We start from the raw sequence: 17,922 nt of genomic DNA on the forward strand, positions 1-17,922 counted from the left end.
AACTACAGTCGACTATGGAAAATATCACTCACCCTTAGATGGAAATCACTATAAGGATTCTGAGGCTTCACTAGCAAGAGGGGAAGGTCCAATGCCCCTCACCATCCCAGTTCAGCAGGAAGTTGCCAGAGAGACCTTGACGCCCCTATTCCCAAAGAATTGTGTCTCCCATCTCTTGAGGGTGAAATGTTAGGCAGCTAGAATAGGAAAAAGAGGTCCAGAATGGTGGTGGCTAAAAGACAAAGAAGGGAAAAGCCCATGAAAATAGAACAAAGGAAGGTCTGAGGACCAGAATGAGAAATTCAGATAAAACAAACAGCCCTCCTGGCTGGCCCAAGTTACATAGGGCAGACTCAGGGTGAGGAGAAAAAACATATAAAAAGAGGAGCCAAAATCGAGCTGGGGGCCTCTCTTCTTTTTGAGTCTTTTGGATTGGCATGCCCTCATACCTTGAGGAAGTGTTTTCCCTTGTTTGCCAATAAAACTGAGCTGTAACACGGAGCTTTAACACTGGTCCGTTGGTCACTTGAAATTTTTGCTGCAGCAAGACAGAACCAAGGAAATTACAAACTTTCCTGACAGATATATGTAAAAAAGCACTCAAAATAATGTAGTTAATGATTCAATTACAATAGAAAGTCAACCATGCATTCTGCATTTATCTAGACTTTCTGTTCTTGATTAAGTACTGGGAACATGAAAATAAATAAGACAGAATTTTTTACCTCAAATATTTTACTGTTTTTGAAAAGAAATTCAAATAAATGGAAAATTGCATTAAAATATGATGGAAAAATGACTATGCTGATAGCTTACAGTGAATGATGGCAGATTGTGATCTCCAAAGAAGAAGATTTAGCTTTGGGACCAGGGACCAGCCTTAATCACTCAAGAGCTTTTGCGTATCAGAGTTTTATTGAAGTGAAAAAAAGACAGAGGAAGCTTCTGACATAGACATCAGAAGGGGGATGGAGAGTGCCCACTCACTAGTCTTATCAAGGCCTTATATACTTTTAGCAGACTCATTCCCAGAAACGTACATCTTAAATTAACAAGATTAATCAGAAGGTTCTTGTCTGGGGAGTGTGTAATTTCCTCAGTTCTGTCTTGCTGCAGCAAAAATCTGAAGTGGCAGACTAGTGTTATAGGTCATCTAGAGCTCAGAATTGTATATGGCAAGTAAAGGAAAGTACACCCTCAAGTCCTGAGGGTAGGCCGGCCCCAAAGGAGAGCCCTCAATTCGTCTTGGCTTCCTCCTTTTATATGTTTGTCTCCTCACCACCACCACCCCCCACCCCCCTTGATCCTGCCCCATGCACATTGGGCTGTTTTTTTCAACTGATGTTCTCACTCTGGTCTGTGGATTTTCCCTTGCTCCATTTTCACACACTTTTTCCTTTCTTTGTCTTTTAGCCACTGCTATTTTGGACTCCTTTTTCCTGTCCTAACTACCTAACAGTTTTTGTTAAGCAGAAGCATCTCCTCGAGCAAGATACATTGTTATATTGACTAGAACAAAGCAACGCAGAAAAAAAATGTTTGTCCTTTTCTTCTCCTTGAGAAACTCCAGACCCCTATCTCCTCCTTGAGAGCCCCAGACCTCTCTTTCCTCCTTGGGGACCCAAGACTTATCAACCTGCCTAGGAATTGACTCTCTAATCCCCCCCCCCCTTTTCTTTTAGAATTATGTTGCCAAGGAAAAAGGGTGTCATTTTCATTCCATAATTACTTCCTGCTGTTGAGGGTCTTCAGCCCTAAATTCTTGAGGAAACAAATTCTCCTAACCTTCATACTCAGGGTCTCTGATCAAGGGGCCTCAAGTAATAGTTGGAGGAGGCTGTGGCACTCGTAGGAGTTTGAACAACCATTTGTAAACTAAAAGCTTTCAGAGGGTTAGAAATAAACCCCATTATACATGTACAGTTACAGAGTTAAGACAAAATAGTCATCAAATCAAGTTAATACATAATCAAAATTAAAAGTCATGCTATGTCCATAGTTACATCAGCCCATCTTAGGATTGTTGCCACCATCCATATCAAGGAGAGACATCACGTACAATTGCTGTTGGTGAAGTCATTGGCAGAGTTGAAGAAAGTCCTTTCCTTGAAGCAGAGAAACCCACCATTTTAAGCCTTTGGTTGATGAAGCGGAGAGTGCTCCTCAAACCCAGCAATTAGACCAATTGTGGAAGCTGGGTCAGGGGTCACCTCCTGGAGTTCTCGTAATGTCTGTTGAAAAGTTGAAAACTGAGTCACATAGTTAATTCCAAGGCTTTAGGATCTATGACAATATCTGTGTGCAAAAATGGTCTGCCACAGAGACAGTCCCTTTTGGGGAAGTGGGGGTGCAGTTTGATCCCTCATTAAAGGCTGGGCAAGCTCTCCACCTGCAAGGCGATCCAACCAGTCAATTCAAAAGGAAATTAGTCTTGAATATTCATTGGAAGGACTGATGCTGTTGCTGAAGCTCCAATACTTTGGCCACCTGATGTGAAAAAATGACTCATTGGAAAAGACCCTGATACTGGGAAAGATTGAAGGCAGGAGGAGAAGGGGATGACAGAAGATGAGATGGTTGGATGACATCACTGACTAGATGGACATGAGTTTGAGTAAGCTCCGGGAGTTGGTGATGGACAGGGAAGGCTGGTGTGCTGCGGTCCACGGTGTTGCAGAGTCGGACACAACTGAGTGACTGAACTGACTGAAGTTCCCCACAATCCACAGTCTAAATGTGGCAATAGCCTATCATGCCCAAGAATCCTCTCAGTTGTCTTAAAGCCATAGGTAGAGGATGATCGAATATAGGTTTAACTCTAGAAAGCAACTTTCAAATCAGTGAGTGAAAAATATTTGGCTCTTTCAGGAATTTTAGACAATAAATTATAAGTATTATGCACCATGGGGTGTAAAGGAACCACAGCTTCATTTCTTATTCATAAATCTTGAACTAGTCTCCATTTATCATTCAACATTTTCACACACAAAATAGGAGTATTGTATGGACTATTACAGGGAATTAATAGCCCCTGTTCTTTTAAATTTTCTATGATGGGTTTTAACCCTTTTTTAACATTGGGCTCTAGTGTGTACTGTTTTTGATGTGGAAATAGGTGAGGGTCTTTGAGCTTGAAAACAACAGAAACAGCATTTTGTGTTCAACCCACAGTGTTCCATCAGCCCACACTCTAGGATTTACATTTACAGTTAAAATGAGCAGGTTCCATATTTAGGAAAACAGAGGCCTGGACCTTGTTCAGTATATTTCTCCCCAGAAAGGGTGAGGGAGACTCTGGTATGATCAGAAACTCATGTGAAAATAGCACAGAGTCCCAGCTGCAGCTTGGAGGATGATTGAAATAATAACGTTTGGCTTGTTCAGACAGCTCCTTTATGGTAGTGGATCAGGAGGAAAGAAGAGCAGGGGCTTCAGTGTGCACAGAGAAAGTTGCCCTAGTGTCCCAAAGAAAATTGACTGATTGCCCCCACAGTTATCAATACCCAGGGTTCCTCAGGTGTTACTAGGATGGGGACTTGGGTTGGGACCCCCAGACACCTCCAGTCCCAATTGCCTTGAGAGTCTGAACCCTGGGATCTATGTCTCAGAGGGCAATCTCTCCTCAGATGTGGTTCTTTACAGATTGGACATAGAGCTGGGGGTGACTTAGATGCCTGAAGGCAATCTCCCTTGAGATGCCCCTCCTTTCCACAGTAATAATAGGTCCATCCCTCTTCACCTGGGTCCCTCTGGGCATTTTTCTCAGGCTGTTTCAGAGCAGGTCTAACAGCCATTGTTGGGGCTTCAGTCTTTCACCTGGTTCTTTTTTGTTGTTATTTCTCTTCCTCATATTCTCTACCATAATATACCATCAGAGCCAGCTGCAACAAATTTTTTTTTTTTTAAAGACTGATTTGGTCCAAACTCCTGTTTTCTGTAATGTACAGCAGATATCTGGAGCCAACTGAGTGAGAAATCTACCTTTGAAGATCATTTCTTCTTCTGTAATTTCAAGATCAATGTCAGTAAACTTGCGGAGAGCCTCCTGTAGCCTATCTAGGAATTTACCAGGAGTTTCCTTCTTTCCCTATTCTATGTCAACCAACTTATCATAAAGTCTTAGCACATGCTTACTTGAGTCCTACAAGAATACATCCGGCAAAATGGCTCTGTTATGGGAAGTTCTTGGCTCCCAGTAGGGAGGGGGGCTATTTCGTATTCCCTCTATCCCCTTGCCTTCGATTTATTCATCTTCAAAAGTAGTAGCTTCCCCCAAACCTCGAGCTCTCGGGTCAAGAGTCAGCAACTGTACCAAGACATACATTATATCTCTCCAAGTAAGGTCATAAAGTAAAGTTAGTCCTGTAAAGCCTTCTATATATAGTCTTGACTGCAATTGGGACTGTTTGAATTTCTGGCGAGGCTGAGGCAACCCCTCCTGGAAGGGTGCCCTGACTCACCCTGTTCAGTTGGGAGCCCCAGATACAGGGGCAAAGTAAGAGAACAGGAGGGGGCTGAAGGTTTCACACTCAAATCTGTACCCTTAGGACTTAAGTCTGGCACGTCTCACAGATAGATAAAGAGTAATATATATGGCACTTCTACCCATTTCTCTTGTTTTCTACAGATTCAATTTAATTGTAAAACAGTAATATAATTGAGACCCTTAAACAGGCCAGCATTCCCCATCTTCCAAATGATACTGTGGCCATTCGGTATCACAAAAGAAGATCAGGTGTGTCTTTTTTAAGTTCTGGGGATCAAACTTGTTCTTTTTTTTTTTTTTTTTTAAATACATTTTAAAGGAGTGGTTCTGGAACTGCTAGCTCCCATCTGTAAGAGAGAAAAAAGCGGCATCCACAGTCATGGCTTATTTCCACCTGAGGTATCCCTCCCTGCTCTATCTAGATGGGGGTATAAACAGACTTTCACTGAAATTTTCCTTCCCTGGCCGGACTTTATCCCTTACCAACACAGGTGCCTTACTTGTCCCTCCTGGTTCTACCACCAAGGAGTGGTGGATATGCACCAGGGATAGGCCTGATGGCATCCAAAATTGATTTCTAGTTACTTACCACCAAGACCTTTGTTTGATTTTCCCTTTTCATTTGATGCCACTTGGGGGCAGCTGAGTAGTTTTCCTGGAATGTTTCCCAAGCTAGGACTACTAGGGGAAGCATCCATGTTCCTTGTGCCTATGCACATCCCAAGTACAGTCCTGACTGCAGTAGAAATGGTGAATCATAAAGGGATGAACAACAACCAAGTCCCTTCTGAGTGTCACCATGCCAGTAAATGTGATAGCAAAACAGTTTGTGGAGGGTTGGTCAGTGAGGAAAAAGTGATTTTTTGTCCTCAAACTATTAGCGCCAATCCTTCCAGTTCAGTTCCACAGATTCCACAGAAAGAATATCTAAGAAGTTGAGACAGAAGCCACTGGAGAACTTTATTTGATAGCTAAGAGCTATCACTACCAAAGGAAGAAGCCTACTGTACTTCCAATCTGACCAGATCCTGCAATTCCTGATCTGTGTCCTCAAAAAACCTCATGGCCACCAGCGATGCTTTTACCCCCATAGATTGGAGGCATAGCCCTGACAAAGACTCACTTTCAGGTTGCTGGCCCTTGAGGCCGGCAGCCAAGAGAGTGACCTCTAGCCTGAGATATGTTCCTTGGGCTAGGGCTCCCCCTCATTCCCAAACATGAATAGCAAATCTGGGTTTCTCATGACTACCAAACTTGGCATCTAACTCAAAGTACATAGTAACAGCATGGATCACAAATCCCTTGAAAGTCTGTAATCTGAGAGATTAGGTTAGTAGTTTTAATTCCCAATGTAACTATGAAATGGCCAAAGAGACCAGGAAAAGCTGACTGAGAAAGGAAAGTTTGGTCCACATGCTTCACCCATAGGCTTTCAATCACTCACACACACAGGTACACCATAGAGTTAGTAAGTAAAGTAGAAAACATATATACTGAGAAAACAGAGTCTAGAGATCTGAGTGTTCTTACCTTGTCCTGAAGATCCCAGATAAGCCCCGAAGATGATAGCTTATGGTGAACTATGTCAGATTTGTGATCTCTGAAGAAGATTTAACTTCGGGATCAGGGCCCAGGCTTGATCACTCAAGAGTTTTTTTGCTGGTGCACTGGGATGATCCAGAGGGATGGGATGGGGAGGGAGGTGGGAGGGGGGTTCAGGATGGGGAACACATGTAAATCCAGGGCTGATTCATGTCAATGTATGGCAAAAACCACTACAATACTGTAAAGTAATTAGCCTCCAACTAATAAAAATAAATGAAAAAAAAAAAAAAAAAAAAGAGCTTTTGTGTAACAGAGTTTTATTAAAGTAAAAAAGGGACAGAGAAAGCTTCTGGCATAGACATCAGAAGGGAGATGGAGAGTACCCACACTCACTAGTCTTATCAAGGCCTTATATACTCTTACCAGACCCGTTTCCACAACATACATCTTAAATGAACAAAATTAGTCAAAATGTTATTGTTAAGGAGAAACATGTCCTCGAGCAAGATACATAGTAATATTGACTAAGACAAAGCAACGTAGGAAAAAACAATTGTCCTTTTCTCCTCCTTGAGAACTCCAGACCTGTACCTGCTCCTTGAAAGCCTCAGACCCCTCTCTCCTCCTTGGGGCCCCCAGACTTATCAACCTGCCTAGGAACTGACTTTCTCAATATGGTAACATGGAAACTTCTAGGTCAGCTGGGACAGTGAGATGAAGCAGGAGGCAGTCAAAGAAGATTACCTGGAGGACATGGCATAATATCTGTATAGGTTTCCTTGAGCAACTATCACAAATCACCAAAAAACAAGTGACTTAAAATTCATTTCTCAGTTCTGGAGGCCAGAAATCTAAATTTGTCAAATCCTGTTGACAAATAGAAGTCAACAGGGCCATGCTTCCTCTGAAGTTTCCTCACCTCTTCCTACTTTTGGTGCCTCCCAGCAGTTTTTGACTTGTACCTACAGCACTCCAATCTCTTCTTTCATCTTTACATGGCTTTCTTCCCTTCTCTATGTGTTCTTTCCTCTTCTTACAAGGACACCAATCATTGGATTTAGCTTCCCCTTCAACTTAATTCATTGCATCTGCAAAGTCCCTATTTTCAAACAAAGCCACATTTTGAGTTTCTAGTGGATATTGATTTTGTGGGAACACTATTTGACTCAGTTCAGTTCAGTTCAGTTCAGTGGCTCAGTCGTGTCTGACTCTTTGTGACCCCATGGACTACAGCACTCCAGGCTTCCCTGTCCATCACTAACTCCTGGATCTAGCTCAAACTTATGTCCATCGAGTCAGTGATGCCATCCAACCATCTCATCCTCTGTCTCCCCCTTCTCCTCCTGCCTTCAATCTACCCCAGCATCAGGGTCTTTTGCAATGAGTCAGTTTTTTGCATCAGGTGGCCAAAGTATTGGAGTTTCATCTTCAGCATCAGTTCTTTTAAAGAATATTCAGGACTGATTTCCTTCAGGATTGACTGGTTTGATCTCCTTACAGTCTGTGGGACTCTCAAGAGTCTTCTCCAACACCACAGTTCAAAAACATCAATTCTTCGGCCCTCAGCTTTCTTTATAGTCCAACTCACATCCATACATGACTACTGGAAAAACTATATCCTTGACTAGATGGATCTTTGTCAACAAAGTAATGTCTCTGCTTTTTAATATACTGTCTACATTTGTCATAGCTTTTCTTCCAAGTAGCAAGAGTCTTTTGATTTCATGGCTGTAGTCACGATCTGCAATGATCTTGGAGCTCAAGAAAATAAAGTCTGTCACTTTTACCATTATTTCCCTGTCTATTTCTTGAGATTACTATCTATCTTTTGGAGCTCCTGGATCTCCAGGCATGCCCATCTACTCTGGAAACAGGAGGTTAGGTCTAGTGTGGATACCAATACTCCTTTCAACATTTAAATATCACTGGTCTAGGAAAATAATTTTGTCTTCTAGATTCATGGGTCCTTCCTTATAGAAGCTAAGATAATGGTTTTAATTTCTCTCCAGGAAAGAAGACAGCTGGCTTTGGTTTAGCAGACAGAGGGTTTGTTTGTTTGTTTTTCTATAACTTCATCTAATCTGTTTGTGTCTGTGCCTTTCATAAGGAGAAATAGCAAGATTCATGCCAATTTGCTCTTTACACCTTTTACAACAGTATTTATCATAAAGGAAGCAAAGACACAAGCTGACAAAGGTGAATGAAGATCTGCAGTGTCTATTAAAAAAATGATAGAAAAAAGCTTGTGAGCTTCAGTTGCTTTTCCTTCTACTCAATCTTTTCAACAGAAATTAATACTCTTTTCTCTCCTATTTCTAGAAAAGAGCCAGATTAGAGGTTTGTTTTTCAATTTCAGCAGCATTGGAGACCAAGGCTTACATAATATGACTTGTTGGGTTTCCTGAAAAAAACACTCTATGACCATAACGGTTTCCTCCAAAGATTTACTTGGGATTAATGAGTTTTTCTGCTACTTTAACCTAAATTGTTGAGCACAACAAGCTACCACACACATTTTTCTGGAAAAACAATACTACTTTTCTTACTGCCTTCTTCCTGCAAATTGATGACGTATTTATGGGTAAAGTAGCCTCTGATAACTGTATCATTTATCCCACTGGAGGAAAATGGCATGAACAAAGTCAGACTTTGTGTGTAAGGCAAAGAACCTCTGAGCAGAAAACATATGTCTTCTCAGAAGATTTTTTTGTCCTTTGCTTTCTGAAGTAATTTACAAATTTTAGTTCAACTATATTATCCCTATTTAGATGGCTTTATTTCCATTTCTGATTTTTCAATAATTTTGAACTAACCAAAGTAAGGAAAAGTTAAAAGTGAATTGTATTTGCTTGTAGAAGAACTAGTATGCAGATAGTAAATAACAGCTAGTTTATCTGAATATAAAACAGGGTTAAATCAACCAACTTGGTAAAACAGAATTTTAAGTGGAACATTCTTCAAGTGATATACTAATATTGCTACAACAAGAATGACTATATATATATTTTTAATGAATATCATCATATTCTCATATTTGTATGTATTTGTAGTATTTTGATCAAGTACTTGTTGAACATTTAAAACAGTTGCTTTAATATGAATGTTGAGAATTTGATAGGATTTTTGGTGGTTTTTTAAAGATTATTTTACACTTTTTCAGAAATAATTAAACATTGAATTTAACTATAAAACAAAAAGACAACTTCTACTGAGCCAGTAGCTAGAAGCAAAAAAAATGGAACAATTTGCCAGTAAAATTTTTTGATGTAAAAAAGAAACAGTCAAGGAGCATAAACTAAACGTGACTACATTTTCTGGAAGATAAAGATTTTTAGGTATTTTACATTACTTTTAATATTACATTAGAGGAAATATATACTCTCACAAAAGATCCGAGAAAGTCAGATTGTGTACTGGCTGGAAATGTAAATGCTTTATATCATTTTTATTATAATCATATCTATGGTGCCATTTCCTGCGGGGAGCCGGCCTGACTGCTCAGGCCCCTTCTCGGCCCTGAGAGAGATCAAAAGGTCCCTCTCTGTCCCGCCACCCCTGATTTGTTAAAATGCAAATTGGCCTTTCTCACCTCCCTCAAGGAAATCGCTGCAGCCACCATTTGCCCATTTTCCTGACTCTGATAAGATTATCGGGCTCCTGTGAATGGCTTATGTCTAGGTAGTCTTTACCTGATTGTAAGACCCTGGTGCCATGCTCTGCTGGAGTTAAGATAAAACTCCTGAGCTAAAACTAGTGTCTGCAGTTCTGCACGTATGCAAGTCTTTGATCTAAAATTTGGTGAATCCTGTTAGTATATATATGTATGTTACCCCTCAATAAAGTCGTCGGAATCAGTCACAAGCTGACTCCGTCCCTCTCAACCCCATCTTTCTTAGTCTTTTATTTCTCAGGTGCTGTGGTGATTGCGTCCTTGACCTGTTCATCTAGCCGGCAGGCCCGGCAATTTCCCCTGCCTATTAATTCTTATTTTAATGACAAATACTTTGCTTTCAAGAAAGGCAAAATGATTCAAAGTTAAGATTATAGACTTTAAATGTAGACCAGCTAAGAAGCCTATTAAAGTTGTAGCATGAATCTTAGTTTCATCTAGACAGCAGAACAGCAGTCCAGTACTTAAGGGCATGGGTCTTGGCTTTGACATATACCTTTTATTTAATTGATAAATCTGATCAGGTTAGTTAGTAGTTCTCTACTTAGGTTCCTCCTCTGTAAATAGGAGGAATTAAAATATCTACTTCATAGGATTGCTGTGATAGTAAAATAGTTAATACTTGCATATGTACAGTACTTAGAACAATGTCAGGTTTTAAGTACTTTCATGTCAGCAAATATTATTATCTACAAATGATATGCTAAAGTTCTCTCAGAGCTATGAGGTAATTAAATGAGATGATATGCATGTAGAACTTTTCATAGACTCTAAAGTGATGCAAATATTAATTTATAATTAAGTAACTATCAATAGGGACCCTCTATCTCTATTGTACTCCTGCATCATGTGGGCCACAGCAAGTTTTCTGATCTATGGGTCTCCTCTTTAGATCTCTTGTAGTTACTTCAAGCAAGTACATAAAATCAATTTGTAGAAAGTAAATGATCATATAAACATAAATTATTTTAATAGCCTACGCCAGAAGTTTGTTACACTTTTTTTTATTCATGCTATTGTGCTGTGTTAATGATGGAACTGATATTGTCACCATTTTTAGGACAGAAACCTGAAACATCAGAAAGTTATTCAACCACTTTGTAGCATAGCTGGAAGTTAAGGCAAGTTTGTGAAATTCAAGGTCAAGAGATGGCACTTGTAGAAAGGAAAGTTTTGTTGATATTATATTTAAAGCAACAGGGCCAATTGAAGTTTCTTCCCAGGAGCACAGTGTTTCAGTTAGGGAGCTGAAGGTAAGTGGTGACAGCTGATGTAAAAATAATTTCTAAGATTGCCAAGGTGTTGTTGAAAGCTTTCACTGATACCTGATTTGTCTAATGGATCTTTCATGATTATTTACCTCCTGGCATGGATAATATTCGAGTAAGATTCCAGTAAAAATAAGATCTGTGTTCAGTAGCCAATCTGCTCTGAATATTGCATCATTATTTTATGTCTTTTCTCTTTCTGAATTTAAAGCGTTCATATCTCTTTACAAACCCTCCCTGCCTACTCACAAGCTTCTTATAGTAGGCACAAGTACTTCTTAGGGAATGCAGCAGATATAAGTAAATATATACATGAATAAGGTTATTCACTCTGTAATTTCTCCCCTGTCATTCTATTATATTAGTTAAGAAGAATGGTCTTATATATGCTATTGGACATAATGTTGCAGAATAGTTCAGGCTATTTCCATATTAGAATCAACTGTTCTATTGAACATAGTTTCTTTCTTTATTTTCTTTTTTTTTTTTTACTAAGCAGACACACTGTGATTACTTGACGAAACCATAAATTAATTATTACAGAGAATCAATTAAATTCATCTGTAATTAAAAGTAACTTTAAAAAAATCAGTCATTGTGAGTTTATTTTGACTTAATGCAAGAACTTGATTTAATGATGTAAATAACTTTGCTTACTATTGCAAAAGAATTTAAAAAATTGAAACAAAATTTTTGTAATGCAGTCTGCTATCTTTTTGAAAGTTTTTAATTTCTAAAAGGGAAATTCCAAACTTGCATATGATGTTTATTCATCAACTCATGTGTATTTATTGTTGAGTAAGATTGTGAAAGTCCCTGAAAAAAACGGAGAGAAAAAAAAATTTTGAAGGAGATTTACTTGAGTTTTTTCTTCTACAAGTGTTCATAACATAATCTTCTGCACTTGGCTTCAGATTAGAGATAAATTAGGCAGCCTTGGGTTTTAGCTTCACGTCTTAAGGTCTTAGATGCCAAAATTAAGCCTAAATTTAGAGGCAGACCAAATTAGTGACATCTGCCTGAAGGAGAATGCTTTTAAAGACAATGATAGACTGTTAGATTTACCAGAGTTTTATACTTAATTTCTTGTGGTGTATTTTAGACGTGCATATGATCGTCAGTAAAGAAGCACAGTCATGTAGTAATCCATAGGTGATTAATCTTGTTACTTTCCCTAGGCTCTAATACATGAGAAGACTGCATAAAGACACCCTGGCAATGGACTGTTAAAGTAAGATACAGTGCTGCTTTTGATGTCCTCCCGCCCTGTGTATGTGGAGGGCAGATTATGACAATGTGTGATTGTACTTTGGTCTACTTGTTCTGCCATAAGTTAGTTAAAAAAGGATAGAGAAGCCAGCAAACTACTGTCCTTGACAGTTTCCGAGACTGCACTGGGATTTCTGTTATTGAAATTGGATAGGATAGTTTAATAAAGGGTACAGTTATAAGTTACGGGGCTTCTAAGTGAAATTGTTGGCTATTGAGAAATGTACTTAATGTTGTTTTAGAGCCCAGTTTTATACTCAGAGAAACTAAATGTATAATACCTAAATCACAAGCTGCCAAGAACAAGGGGCTTCCCAGGTGGCGCTAATGTAAAGAGCCTGCCTGACAATGCAGGAAACATAAGAGACGTGGTTCCATTCCTGGGTCAGGAAGATTCCCTGGAGGATGGCATGGCAACCCACCCCAGTATTTTGCTTGGAGAAGCCTATGGACAGAAGAGCTTGGCGGGCTACAGCCCATAGGGACTCAAAGAGCTGGACATGACTGAAGCGACTTAGTATGCATCAATGACAATTTTTCCTTATATTAATATCTAATGTTTTAATTTTGGGTTTAATTACATTTGAGAATAGTAATTACTATTACATACTCATAATTACTTTAAAAAACAGCCTCTTGAGATATAATTTTTGTACATTACTGTTTATCCAATTAAAGGATACAGTGCAATTTTTTTGTTTGTTTTTGTACTTGTTGTTTTTAAAATTTTGATAGTATATTGTTAGAGTTGAGCAACCATCAATAAAATCTAGTTCTGAGATATTTTCTGACATAAAGTGCAGCCACTACCCATTTTCCCTACAGTCCCTAGCACTTGGCAAATACTGATCAACTTTCTGTTTCTATAGATTTCTAACAACTTATAAAAATGGAAAGATATAGTATGTAATCCTTTTAAGACTGGCTTTTTTTGACTGAGTATGATATCTTAAAGATTCCACCATTTTGTAGTATTCATTGTAACTTCATTCCTTTTATTGCTAAATAATATTTCATTATGTAGATATACCTATCACATTTTGTTTATACAGTCATTAGTAGATGGACATTTGAGTTGTTTCTGGTTATTGGCTATTGCTAATAGTGCTTATGTGACTATTTATGTACCGGATTTTATGTGGATTTATGTTTTCACTGCTCATTGGTATATACATAGGAGTAGAATTGCTATGTCTTATGCAACTTTTGGGAAGTTCCCCTGGAGAATGGATAGGCTACCCATTCCAGTATTCTTGGGCTTCTCTGGTGGTTCAGAGGGTAAAGAATCCGTCTGCAATGCAGGAGCCCTGGGTTTGATCACTGGGTTGGAAAGATCCCCTGGAGGAGGGCATGGCAACCTACCCCAGTATTCTTTCCTGGAGAATCTCCATGGCCAGAGAAGCCTGGCAGGCTACAGTTCAAGGGGTCACAAAGCATCAGGAATGACTGAGCAACTAAGCATAGTACACTTGGCAACTTTATGGTGAACATTTTGAGGAATGGCCCAGCTGTTTTCAAAGCAGCTGCACTGTTTTGCATGCCCCTCAGCAATTTATGTGGAGAAGGAAATGGCAACCCACTCCAGTGCTCTTGCCTGGAGACCCCATGGGCAGAGGAGCCTGGCAGGCTACAGTCCATGGGGTGACAAAGAGTCAGACACGACTGAAGTGACTTAGCACAACAGCAACATATGAGTGTCAATACCTCTATATCTTTGCCAAAATTTCTTATTTTCTGTTCTTTTGGTTACAGCAATTCTAGTATATATGAAGTGGTGTCTCATTGTGGTTTTGATTGCTTTTCCCTAAAGACTAATAATGTTGAGCACTTTTCACGTGCTCATTGATAATTTGTATATCTTTGGGGCAGTATCTGTTAAAATATTTTTTTCCACTTTTTAATTGAGTTACTTGTCTTTTTATTATTGAGTTATGTGTTCTTTGTATATTCCAGATAAAAGTCATTTATTAGATGTGTGATTGGTAAATATTTTATCCTATGCAGTAAATTGTCTTTTCATTTTCTTGGTGGTATCATTAATAGATTATAAGGTTTTGCCATTACCTTATTCCTTAGGCATGCTTCCACCGAAATCCTTTTCTTCAGTAATGCTTTTGAAGGAACCAATCTATGATATTTGCCAATGCTGCTGCTAAGTCACTTCAGTCATGTTCGACTCTGTGTGACCCAATAGATGGCAGCCCACCAGATTCCTCTGTCCCTGGGATTCTCCAGGCAAGAATACTGGAGCGGGTTGCCATTTCCTTCTTCAATGCATGAAGGTGAAAAGTGAAAGTGAAATCGCTCAGTCTTGTTCGACTTTTCCCAACCCCATGAACTGCAACCTACCAGGCTTCTCCGTCCATGGGATTCTCCAGGGAAGAGTACTGGAGAGGGTTGCCATTTCCTTCTCCTCTATGACATTTACCATTTAAAAATTTGATAGGTAATCTCATGAGGCTTATTAAAATGATGATGAAAATAGTATTCTATTAGATAGAATTTCAGTATCTTCCTTTATTTTAATTCAGTTGCAACATTTTGCTTCATTCAATTTGTTAAACTCTGAATTACAGCTCTATTTATTTATGCCAAATGAGAATAAAATCTATGTTATATCTGTTACTCATATTTATAACCTACAAGAAAATTCCATACTTAACCTGTAATCTATAAGGCTTGTCTTCTTGTAAGAAAAGGTTTTTGATTGGAAAGAATATTTATAGCCTTGACCATTCAGCCTAGGAAGAGATGAAGGGTCTCTCATTTTCAGGAAAAAGACAAAAGAAAATGGTGAAGCAACACATGAAAACCTTTGACTTCTCTCACATTGTTATTATTTCACATGAAATAACAAGCAAAAGCAAAGACAAGAAACATAGTCACTAAAAGTGCCTCTATCACAGCATAATATCTTGCACACAGCAAGCCATAGTTAAACTTTTGCTTCAGAAATCTTGAAAAAATTTCAAAGAAGCCAGGTAAATTGAATGAGGAAAAGGAATCTGAGCAATGTGATACTTAGAGGAAAAAATAATTGTGGAATATGAAATAAATCAGCAATTTTTTTTTTTTTTTAATCGAAAGCTTACTCTGTTAAGGAAAGGTGAAGAAGCTAAATCTTAGGGCAGAAACAAAGGCTCTCAGATAAAAGGTGAGAAATCAAAGGTAATTTTACATTTTTAACTGAAATTTTCCTTTCAAAACTAGAAGAGATCCCAAAGTACATGGTAAACATAAAATATTTGATGAACTCTCTTGGTTTTTATCCCCAACACACTTTAAAAAAAAGAAGAAGAAGAAGAAGTGACAGAGTTGTCTTAAATTCAAGCCAAGGGGAATTGAACAGATACTAAAAATAAGACCTGAGATGGTTTTGAATAACTGAAGGATCTGTTTAAGAGACTCACAAGACCACATGAAATTATCAAAAGGCATTCATAGATAAGTGATTGAATAATACAACAGTTTTGCTCTTGTAATGTGTTATTATCTGTGAGTGACCCTCTCTAAAGTCACTGTAGAAGTGGTGGCTGCTGAATGCAGTAAGAAGACACGCAGCAACTCCCAAGAAATTGTAAAACTATGGGGTGTGGGAAAATTATTTTATTAAATATCAAGACAGGAAAATCCAAGAGCCCCAAGCAAACAAGAAGTGAAAAGCTAGTCCATTTGAGATTGTGATTTTTTTCCCTTGATATGTTCCAAGCATTTTTATGGAGGGAGTACTTTCTTCCTATAAAGCAGATGTAAAGCAGACTGTTTTTATTATAAGCAGATCAGAACCTACAAATGCTTCTTAATCTACCTTTCACTTTGACTGATAATCCCCAGCCAGTGAAAACTTACATGAAAATAAAGTTAAGAAACACATTTTATTAATTGTCCCCATTAGGTTTAAGAATATTTACTACCCTTTGTTCCGAGTACTGTAGTAACCTGTAATCACGTGGTGCTTCCCAGTTGTGAATGACAACACCATGTTGAATTCAAAAAGAACTGTCAGCAAAGTGTAGATGATTCATTTTGCAACTTTGTCAGGATCTAGATTTGAATGAACTTTTAGGAAAGATAGGAAAGAGGGAGGCAGATGAAACAATTGCAAGGTCCTGGTGAATTACACTGTATGGAGAATTAAATGTTTAATGTTAACTAAGAAAAACTGGTGAAGCTTATATAGCCTAAAGAAGAATACTGTCAAAGATTCTCTTCTAGGCAGAATGCCAGACAGCTTGAGCCAGCTTTCCCCAGTAATACATTCACGTTTTATTTAAATTGAAGTAAAAACCTGTCCTCTTAGCCTCAGCTGGCACAATGAACTCACAGCTTCTTAGTCAATTCCAAATTAGTCCTCCAATAACATCTGATGATATATATTTACAAATATATATGCCATAGTGTTTTTACATAACTTGCCAAAAGTTATTGTTAAAATTCATTATTCAACTATATGGCAAAAATACTAATGATTAGACATACAAAGGACTGAATTAACAAATAAATAAATAACACCAGTAGTTCAGTTACCTTGCCAGAAATTATTCAGTTGGAAATTGAAACATCTGGAAAGAAAATGGATGCATCATAGAAATTAGATTGATTTAATTTGGGTCATCTGGACTTACTTATTTAGTGATACATATTTTTCAAACGGGTAATATTGAGAGTCCCTTGTACTGCAAGGAGATCCAACCAGTCCATCCTAAAGATCAGTCCTGGGTGTTCATTGGAAAGACTGATGTTGAAGCTGAAATTCCAATACTTTGGCCACCTGATGTGAAGAGCTGACTCATTCGAAAAGATCCTGACGCTGGGAAAGATTAAGGGTGGGAGGAGAAGAGGACGGCAGAGGATGAGATGGTTGGATGGTATCACCAACTCAATGAACATGAGTTTGGGTAAACTCCGGGAGTTGGTGATGGACAGGGAAGCCTGGCGTGCTGCGGTTCATGGGGTCGCAAAGAGTCAGACACGACTGAGTGACTGAACTGAACTGAACTGAATATAATCAGTAATCTTATTTCCAGTTCAGTTCTTAATGTCTTAAAGGATAGGACTCCAGAGAGGGACCTTAAATTAGTCAAGTCTATTTGCATTTGGAGAGCACTTCTTTAGTCTCCATTTTGCTTAATGATGGGTCTTAAGATTGAGTTATTGGACTCCTTTAAATAAATGTTTTCTGTGTTCGCAGATATCATCTATTCATAAAACCTTGTTTTTGTTGTTCAGTTGCTAAATTGTGTCCCACTCTTTGCGACCCCAAGGACTGTGGCATTCAAGGCTTTCCTATCATTCACGATCTCCCAGAGTTTGCTCAAACTCAAGTCCATTGAGTCAATGATGCCATCCAGCGATCTTATCCTCTGTTGCTCCCTTCTCCTCCTGCCCTAAGTCTTTCCCAGCATCAGGGCATCAGGGTCTTTTCCAGTGAGTTGGCTCTTTGAATCAGGTGGCCAAAGTATTGGAGCTTCAGCTTCAGCATCTGTCCTTCTAGTGAATATTCAGGGTTGATTTCCTTTAGGATTGACTGGTTTGATCTCCCAGATTGTCCCTTGATGGTCCAAGGGACTTTTCTAGAGACTTCTCCAGCACCAATGTTCAGCACTCAACCTTCTTTATGGTCCAGCTCTCACATCTGTACATGACTACGGAAATATCATAGCTTTAACTAGATGGGCCTTTGT

This window comes from Dama dama, chromosome 20, assembly GCF_033118175.1.
Source record: "Dama dama isolate Ldn47 chromosome 20, ASM3311817v1, whole genome shotgun sequence".
Lineage (NCBI taxonomy): Eukaryota > Metazoa > Chordata > Mammalia > Artiodactyla > Cervidae > Dama > Dama dama.